The 9,182-nt window shown below is 37.1% G+C and overlaps 1 long non-coding RNA gene across 5 annotated transcripts; it reads right to left on the bottom strand.

Moving 5' to 3' along the window:
* Positions 1-5,428: 5,428 nt before the first annotated feature.
* LOC110873425 lies at positions 5,429-7,723 on the bottom strand. Of its 5 annotated transcripts, none has more exons than XR_002555145.2 (6): positions 7,071-7,712; positions 6,802-6,969; positions 6,178-6,329; positions 5,913-6,083; positions 5,725-5,831; positions 5,429-5,641 (listed from the first exon to the last, which is right to left on the bottom strand). It is a non-coding gene; the product is annotated as an uncharacterized LOC110873425 (long non-coding RNA). The 5 variants fall into 5 exon arrangements; XR_002555144.2 differs by having other exon boundaries at positions 7,101-7,711; XR_004864147.1 differs by having other exon boundaries at positions 6,802-7,710.
* Between the last annotated feature and the right edge of the window lie 1,459 nt (positions 7,724-9,182).

Below are 9,182 nucleotides of genomic sequence, written 5' to 3'. Positions count from 1 at the left end.
ATCAATTTGAAGTCAAATTTGTATACATGAACATTACAAATTCTTTCAAGATACAAGTGGACATAAAATAAAATGGGTAACTACCTGATGAAGCATTCAGTAGATACATAGCATAGACCATCCAAAACAAACGTTAAAATATGAATATAAACGCTGCACAAGCAGAAATTTAAAAACAATGATCAATTTGAAGTCAAATTTGTATACAAGAATATGCTGAAATCCTTCAAGATTTATCAAATGATGGCATCAATATAATATGGCCACCTGCATGCGATGCACGAGCACGGCAGGTGTAAAGACATGTGAGAACACGTTCAACAAACTTATTGTTGATCTGTCATTATAACGGAAGCCAAAAAAATCACATTCATATATAATCATAAAAGCAAACAGATGTTAATAATAGATCACATTCATATAATCATAAAAGCAAACAGATAAATAAACCACTAGCATATCATTAAGCTGATTAACATCAGCCTCAAGACTCCACAAAACAAACCAAATAACCGTTTTCCTTTTGCCCAAGTTACATCATCCTTTTTCAAACAGAAACACAGTCGCCAACAACTCGAATCATAACCGAAAACACTAAGAAAAACTTACTTCGGGTTGCTCGTTTTCTGCTTTGCCTTCTCAATCAACGGTCTCAACTGCTTCTTCTCCGCAAGAATCTTCAAGAAGTTAAACGAAAACAGTATGTAATTATGCTTTCTCCTAATGTTCTCAGTTCTCCATTTCTTAAACTTCACTTCTTCCACCAGAATCTTCTCAATTGCACCCTCGATCCCAGCGTTATGTCACGCCCCGCTTAAAAATCAGATTTTTCCATCACGATTCCAAAACCTTCCGGGCCATTCAAGTCACATTAAGGGCTGCTGGAACACTCCGGAAAGAGCTACAAAATTCTGGTCTCAAAGATAAACCTACAAACTTGCGGAACACTCTAGAAATGGCTGGAAAATTCAGCCACAAATGCTCCAGCCAAGAAGGGTCTAGATCATGCTTGAATCATCAAGTAAATACCAAGATATTATCAAAGAATGCTCTAGAATCTACCATAAAATAAATCTCTAGATTAGGATCATTCTAGATATGATCCAACTAGTATAAATAGGTGTTAAGGGGTCTCATTTGAAGCACCCAACTTGTTGTAATCACTCTCACTTGTAACACTTGTTCAAGTAATATAAACACCATCTTTCTTGTAGTATTGCACTACAAAACTTGTTCTCGTGTTTACTCAAACAAAGACTTCCGTTGCGATACATAACCTAACCCAACCACAAGGCTTAACTTAGGAGCATTCTAAGTGCCGCACGAGAGTCAGAAAGTTACTCCGTGACAGTTAACTTCATAAAGCGACTTGTTCAACGCCTCCACATTGCCGCCATCCACCACCCTTTCCGACTGTAACGCTGCCAGCTACTGCAGCAGCCGCTCTCTCCTCCTCTGCAGCTCTTTAAGCTCAGCTGTGTACATTTCCTTCCGGTTCTTTATTATAGTCATGAGGTTGAACCGTATTTCACTCTGTGAATACCTTTCGATTCTTTCTTGAATCACGGGCTGGACCACTTTAAGCCAGTCCATGTCACCTTGACCGCCTGAACATGGGCCCAGGCTAATGGGCCCCTCTTTCAACTCGTCAAGCTCGTACAGGACACTGTCTACCGGTATGTAGCTTATGAAATGGTACACGTCATCATCTTTTCCGGCGGCTTTTTGTTCGTCGGGAACGAATGGTTCGGTATGTAACTTTTTTGGCCCGTGTTAATTTTTCGGTTATTAACCAAAAACCGAACTGACCCAATGTTCATAACCGATTAACCAGAACCTAAATATTCGAAACCGATCGGTTTTTGATAGACCTTAACCGGAAAATTTGGTATTGGTTACGACTTACAAATCAAAATCGAACCGAACTGCCCGTACACACCCCTAAAATCACCAGCCTAAGTGTCGTGCTCCCGCCGCATCGCGCGGACACGTTACTAGTAATTCTATACGGGTCGTATAGGGGTGTTAAAGTAAGATATTAGAGCATGGCTTTATTAATCCCTTAAATATAGTTAGGGCTGTCAACGAACCAAACGTTCGGCGAACAGTTCATGAACCGTTCGGCGGGAAGTACGGACGTGTTTGTTTGTTTATTAAACAAACGAACACGAACAAGAAATTTCGTTCGTTTAGTTAAATGAACAAGCATGAACAGATGTCGTGTTCTTTCATTTATGTTCGTGAACGTTCGGTAACGTGTTCGATAGTTAATTAGTGTTTTTAGTTTTTATATATATTTAAATACTTCAAAATTCCGACAAATTAAATATCTAATAAGTGTCAGTGTATTATATATTTTGTTCATGAATGACTGTTTGTGTCCGTTTGTTCCCATTTGTGTTCATGAATATTAGTTTGTGTTTATTTGTGTTCGTCAACGTTTGTTTTGTTCATTGCCTAAAATTAACAAACAAACACAAACAACTTCATTTCCTTAACAAACGAACACAAACATAAAATCTCGTTCGATAAGTGTTCGTGAACAGTTCGTGAACACATATATTTCTTAGCAAACGAACACGAACAAGGTCCTGTTCGTGTTCGTTTGCAGCCCATTTATAATTATTAAAATAAAAAAAGGTGTATATATATAAGCAGAGTAGTTTGAGAGTTTCCCTCAAAAATTTAATTCAAGAATCAAACTTGAATTAGTTTTTCTCCGATCAAGAAAGCCATCCACCCCCACCCACACCGCCATCACCATCACAATCACCACCCACCCCCACCCTCACCGCCATCATCATCACAATCACCCACCCCTCACGGCCATCATCACCACCCACCCCCACCCCCACCCTCACCGCCATCACCATCACAATCACAACCACCACTCACCCCCCCCCCATCAAGAAAACCACCACTGCCACCCCCCACCGCCATCGATCAACCGCCATCATCAACGCAACCCCGTCACCAACGCAACGTATTGTTGTTAAATAGATGGCTAATTACCTTTGGGATGCAGAAAAAGTGGCTCTAGCATTGACTTCTTATCGCACTGAGGTTCAAACGATAAGAAACAGTAGGCTTCTCATCAATCAGGAACTACAACGGGACGTTGAACGCTTGGAGGAATGCTTGGGTCTTCAAGTTGCTTTCGAGGGACAGTCTCGTTTTCATATATCGGAACAACTTTGTCAGTATTATAGGAATCGACTTCTTGATTTTGAAATTAATGGCGGCGATGTTAAAGAGGCCATAAGCAAGATTCCGAGCCTTTACAAGAACGTCGAGATGTACAAGGCCCAACTAGGTGAGCTTGAGAAGCGGCTTGAGGAGGAAAACATTCGTCTTCGCCTCGAGCTGACCTTGGCGAGGAGGGCTGACCACCACAACCCGTTTATGAAGTTCGTGTGACCCTAGCGAGGAGCAGTGGCGGATACAGAAATTCTTTTCTGTGGTAAAATTTGTGACATAATACAAATACGATAAATGGTCAATAGAAATTAATACACACGCACACTTGTTTTAGAGAATCTTAAATGCATGTTCTAAGCAGCATATTTCATCCTCAAATGGCAACTTTTCCCTATTTAATTCAAACGAACCAACTCTTGCCCAACACTAAACAAGAAAAAAAATGACAACAACTAATTTAACTGTATTTCCAAACACTCCGTAAAACAGTAAATTACATGGGAAGATAGGGCTAGAAGATTAACCACAGAAGCTTGCCATTGTTACATTCTACAATGTAACAATATGCCAACACATGTCCAAGATCAGTTCAGAGCACCTAAATATGGAAATGGGAAATCATTCACCTGTTGATATTATTTACATCATGGTTTGCCAAGGCTGCAAGTTTTCTTAATACCTCATTACATGAGGCTCAAAGTGGGGGGTTCTTATTAGTTGAATATGTGAAATGTGGCCTAATAAAAATACAACAATGTCATTTCTTTGATTCCAATAAAAATCAACAGCTAAACAAACCACAAAAAACCCAACCCAAGGAACATCAGCAGCAGTTGGTAATTCAACTTTTAAATTCCAATTTATTCAAGTGTACTTTGGATGATGTACTTTAGGTTAAGTTTAATCATTGGTCAAATAAAGTAATGCGAACTCTCATATAACATGTTAATTTTTTTTTTTTTAATATTTTGAGCCCGTGTAGACACCAATTCCATCTACCTGCTACACAAATGTGCCAAATCCATCCTCAGACTTGTTTGGTATTATTGGGTTTAGTGAGAATGCTTTGTCGTACACCCACTCTTCTTAAAAGTATATATTTCTCCTACATGAATTACTAACTGGTTGAGTTGTGGATTTTTTGGGTGTAATACTACTGAGGGTTTTCCTGTTTCCTGTTGAAGAACCTTTAGACTTTGGAGTCGTTGACTTTTTGTACCGTTCTATTAAACTTGAATCGAATCTAGTTGATTAATGCAAACTCTCGTTTAACATTTTAAATTTATTGATTTTAATATGGATTCTAGCTTGGTTAACTCCTTAGGTGTTATAGGTTGAATGGTTGTATGGTTTTCATTTTCAAATTCTTTTTATATACAATTTTCCTTTTATTTCCCTGTGGTTCACCGTGCTTAGCATGATGGACGGAGGTATGGCTTTGCACAGCTTTAAAGATGTTCTATCTTCATTTTCTTGGTCCTTCACCTGCGGATTTTCAAGGGTTCTCCAGCTTTTTGTAAGAAGGAAACACGGAGAAGGGGTTGATACAAGCCTGTACACACATGGCCATTATGTAGGCGTTCTACCAGAAGCCCCCATCCCAAAACCTAGCCCATTTTGAGCTAAACTAGATTGATACCTTTTTAAAACAACCGGTTTGACCCGTTATTTGACCTGGCCGTTTTGCCAGTCTTGCATACAATGTGTTTGTAAATTAGGCATGCACTTGATAGTTAATACACTAGTGACTCACCAAGACACGTCATGATAGAACTTGTTATCTCAGTTTAGACTATGATTATGCTGTGATATTGCTGCAGTTTTTTGTTGCAAATAGATGATTATAATTGAAGAGTTTCGATTTTTTTAACTGTGGCTTAAATTCTTTAGAGTTTGGGGCTTCTTTGTACCAGATTTGATTAGGCTATGTGGTATTGTGATGGTCCTCCCTTGGAGGATGATCCGCCATATAGGCGCCACATCATAGTTCCTTAGAGGATGATCTGCCATGGTAAAACACTGGAAATGGGAGGATGATCCTACCCCACCATCTTAATATCTTTTTTTTAAATTTATCTACTTTTAACTAGCTAAATTCATTAAATTAAAAGCCAAATAACAGTAGATTAAGATATCATACAAAGAAAAATCAGATCAATTCAACACAATAAAAGACCCTAAACTTGTCACTTATTTAGTATTACTGCTGATACTTATAAATACAATACAATACAATACAAAACAAAGACTATGATAATTGGTAAATATTTTGCTACAACTTCAAACCACCTGCATCATTTTCATATAGTTTCTCATATTGAACTTAACTGCAACAAACTTCGTCAAAATAAAAGACTACATAAGGAGATATTCACTTGTAATCAATAAGTGGAAGTTTTTTCTTCTTAGCAATGCACAATCTTGTTTTCAACATAGATTTAGCCTGAAAAGATTGTACATTATCACAAACATTGTACAAAAAAAAAAATATTAAGTTAGAAAATGGCTTCTTGAGATATTATGTACCTCATCATCATATTTGTTGATATCTGTTATCCATCCATCTTCTTTCAACTTATCTATTTGGTAAACTCCTTCGTTAATAAAACTCTCGATTTCTTCCTTTTTCTTTCCTGTAAAACAAACCATTGTGTCTGTTTACTTTGATACATCAAGAATCAAGATTAACAGGGGAAAACACAAAGTAACTTCACCTTTGGCTTGAGAAATCTTATCGACCCAATTTTCATATATATTATCAAGAATTGTAGTAAGAACCTCACGATTTTCTTTAGATATATTATTGCGAGTAAACTGATCACCGAAACTCTTATATTTACCAATCCTCCACGCCTGTGGTTCCACACCTATTTTCTCAAATACACCTTTACGCACACCACTTCGTTAGATGTAATCAACCATATCGCGCTGAAAGATATAGTAGTAAAGGTTGATCCAAAATGTAACATTTCAACTTACCTGCATAAAACGATGCTCCTCTAGAAAAAAAACATACAATGAAAAGTAGGCACTTGGAGGGGCGTAGAGCTCGTCACAGACACATCCAAGGTAATACTCCTTTTCATGCCATACAGGTGCGTAACCGATAATGAACTTTATAATGAGCTTTCCTGTATTACATTAAACTGTAAAGTCAACCATCACAAAAAACCCCAATTACCAAACAACAACACAAATTAACTTCCAAAAAATCATCCATCAGCTAACTTTAGCTTGCAGAATTATTACAAAAATCTAGTCATTTAATGGTATGGTAACAACAAGAGGTGAGTGGTTGTGCAAGAGTACGTTCAATTATTCATTGATACACTTTATTTCACAAGTTCAACAATATTAGTATACAGAATGCACACAATCATCATATTTTCAAGATACCCTGTTCAAATTTGGATGATTAATTGAGATTAAACACATTAGCTCATCATATATTATAATTTATTACAAGTTAACAACAGAGATCAAATTCCATAAGAAAAATGCCATCAATGCAGACCAAATTTTGCAAGCAAACGAGGCAGAATACAGAATACAAAAGACAGAAGCATCTAATTATAAAGTTAAAAACAGGACTGTAAAACAAACCAGTAAATTTCCCTACTCCGGACCATTTCCTGCTCAATGACACGGGGAACCACCGCTGAAGCTTGACCACTTCATTAACATCATCTGCTGTGAATGTGATTGACTCATCAACTGCGAATGATTCATCATCTGTGACTGATCCAGCATCTCGATTGCAAAATTCAAACCCTAGAAACACAATCGATCGAACAAAACAGAGGCTTAATCGTATATACCTCGAATTCAACCTCTAAAAATACAAATTCGCTGACGAAAAACGAAGATTAAACCTAATTTTCTGAAATCAACAAATTACAAACCCTAGGTTACAAGGAACGAAGATAGATTACGAATAATCGTGCGATTCGAACGGTTTTTGTCTTTTGTGGAGTGTCTCAATTGTCCTAGGCTCCACGACGACAACGGGGAGGGGAGAAATGGGTGGCCGAGCGGCGCCGGGCCACGACGGGGTGGGACGAAGCCCACACCGTCTAGCCAGATATGTTAAAACAAAGTTTTCAAAGCTCGAGCTCGGCTCGTTTATTAATTAATAATTAATATATTAAATACAAATAACACAAATAATAGATTCCTTTAGGCTTGCGAGCTCGATAATTGAACTCGGGTTCAGGCTCGTTTACTGCACAAGCTTATTTTTAGGTTCGGACCATGGTATTAAAAAGCACGCCTGAGGTGCACTAAGGCGCAAGTGCTGGCGCCTTATGTTACCCGAGACGCACTTTTTCCAAGAAGCTCCAAAAAAGCGCATTGTTCGGATGCCTTCATCTGAGTTTGTCAGGATTTGTAAAGATCTCAGCAGCATCAGTGATACAGGTAGTTCTAGTCTAATGGGTTTCCAATCAGATCAGTGATTTGAAATTTAGAATAATGTAATGATTTGATCGGTTGTTTCTCGCCGTTGGTTGTTTATTAAAGATATTGGCATGTCTCTGATTGAAGTACATTAGGTAATTTGTATTCACAAGAAATTGGCCAAATTGAAATTTTATTACTTAGGACTTTTTTATGTATTTGTACGAGGTGATTGTTATTTTTTACTTTCAGAGTTCAGACCATGGGTTTAACATATTAAATAATCATAAAATGTGTGATAGAGGGGTTGGGGTGCTCCATTTTCCATCACCCATCACACCCAATCATGTTTCACCACGTTATCGAACTTGGTTCCATCACTAGTGATGGATTTTAGTGAGGTGCTCATCACTCATCACATGTTTCAACACGTGTAACGTTCCATCACGTAGCGCCCCCACCTCTCTTACAATGGGGAACCTCAAAAAACTGAGGAATTAGGGAACCATAGATTTAATACGTTAACCACCAAAAAGGTGTGAAACCGTGGGTTTAACATGTTAAATAAACATAAAAATTTGTGAGTTCTAATGATATAACCTCAAAAAAGTGAGGAATCCGGGAACCATGCATTTAATATGTTAAATATATCATAAAAGGGTTGGGTTCAATGGGCAACAGAAAAAAATTAGGAAATCAGGAGACCATACATTTAACATGTTAAATATATCATAAAATTTTCAATTTAACATGTTTAAATTAATTTTTTCATAAACAATTTCTGAGATTTTACATATAAATATATGTAGAAAGAAAACTCAAAGAAAAAAAAAACTTAAAAGCCAGTTAAAAAAAGATTAAAAAACATTTTACAAAAATGATTTTTTTTTTTATTATAATAGATTCTACACATTTTTATATGAAAAAAATTGAAAAAAAATTAATTTTTAACATGTTAATTTGAATTTTGTATGATATATTTAATAGAGTAAAGTACAGTTTCAGTCCCTGAGGTTTACACCCGCTCTAAGGTTCAGCCCCTATTTCAAAAAAATCAACACTCCAGTCTCTGACGTATTCAATTGCTCACAATTAAGACCTTCCCACTAACTGGCCGTTTGTAAATCAGCGAAAAGACTAAAATACCCTCGTAATTTTACTTACAATTACAGTGTCTCTGAACCTATAAATGACATAATTCCCTCCATATCCAGGATTACAACGTAATATGGAACTGTAGATGTAAAATTGAAAGAATAAGCAGCATCAGATTGTTTCTCCAATAGCAGTGTGGAATATCTTAAACATACAAAAAAACACAGGTCGGGTCAGAAAGCGTACAGGGCAGATTGTTTGGCTTTGAAAAATGGACATTTTGGTCCGTATCGGAACAGGTTCGGGATCAGAACATCTTGCTTGGAAATATGGTCATTTGGTTCGGGTCAGGACGAATCGCTTTGAAAAATGATCATTTTAGTTCGGGTCAGAACAGGTTTTGACAAAAATGGGTATGGCTAGAAAGGGTCATTCCAAAATGATTAATATTTTAAACATAGCATAGACCATCCAAAACAAACGTTAAAATATGA

The sequence above is a fragment of the Helianthus annuus genome, chromosome 8 (genome assembly GCF_002127325.2).
Source record: "Helianthus annuus cultivar XRQ/B chromosome 8, HanXRQr2.0-SUNRISE, whole genome shotgun sequence".
NCBI classification, from domain to species: domain Eukaryota; kingdom Viridiplantae; phylum Streptophyta; class Magnoliopsida; order Asterales; family Asteraceae; genus Helianthus; species Helianthus annuus.
This window is presented reverse-complemented; position numbering and strand designations above follow the sequence as displayed.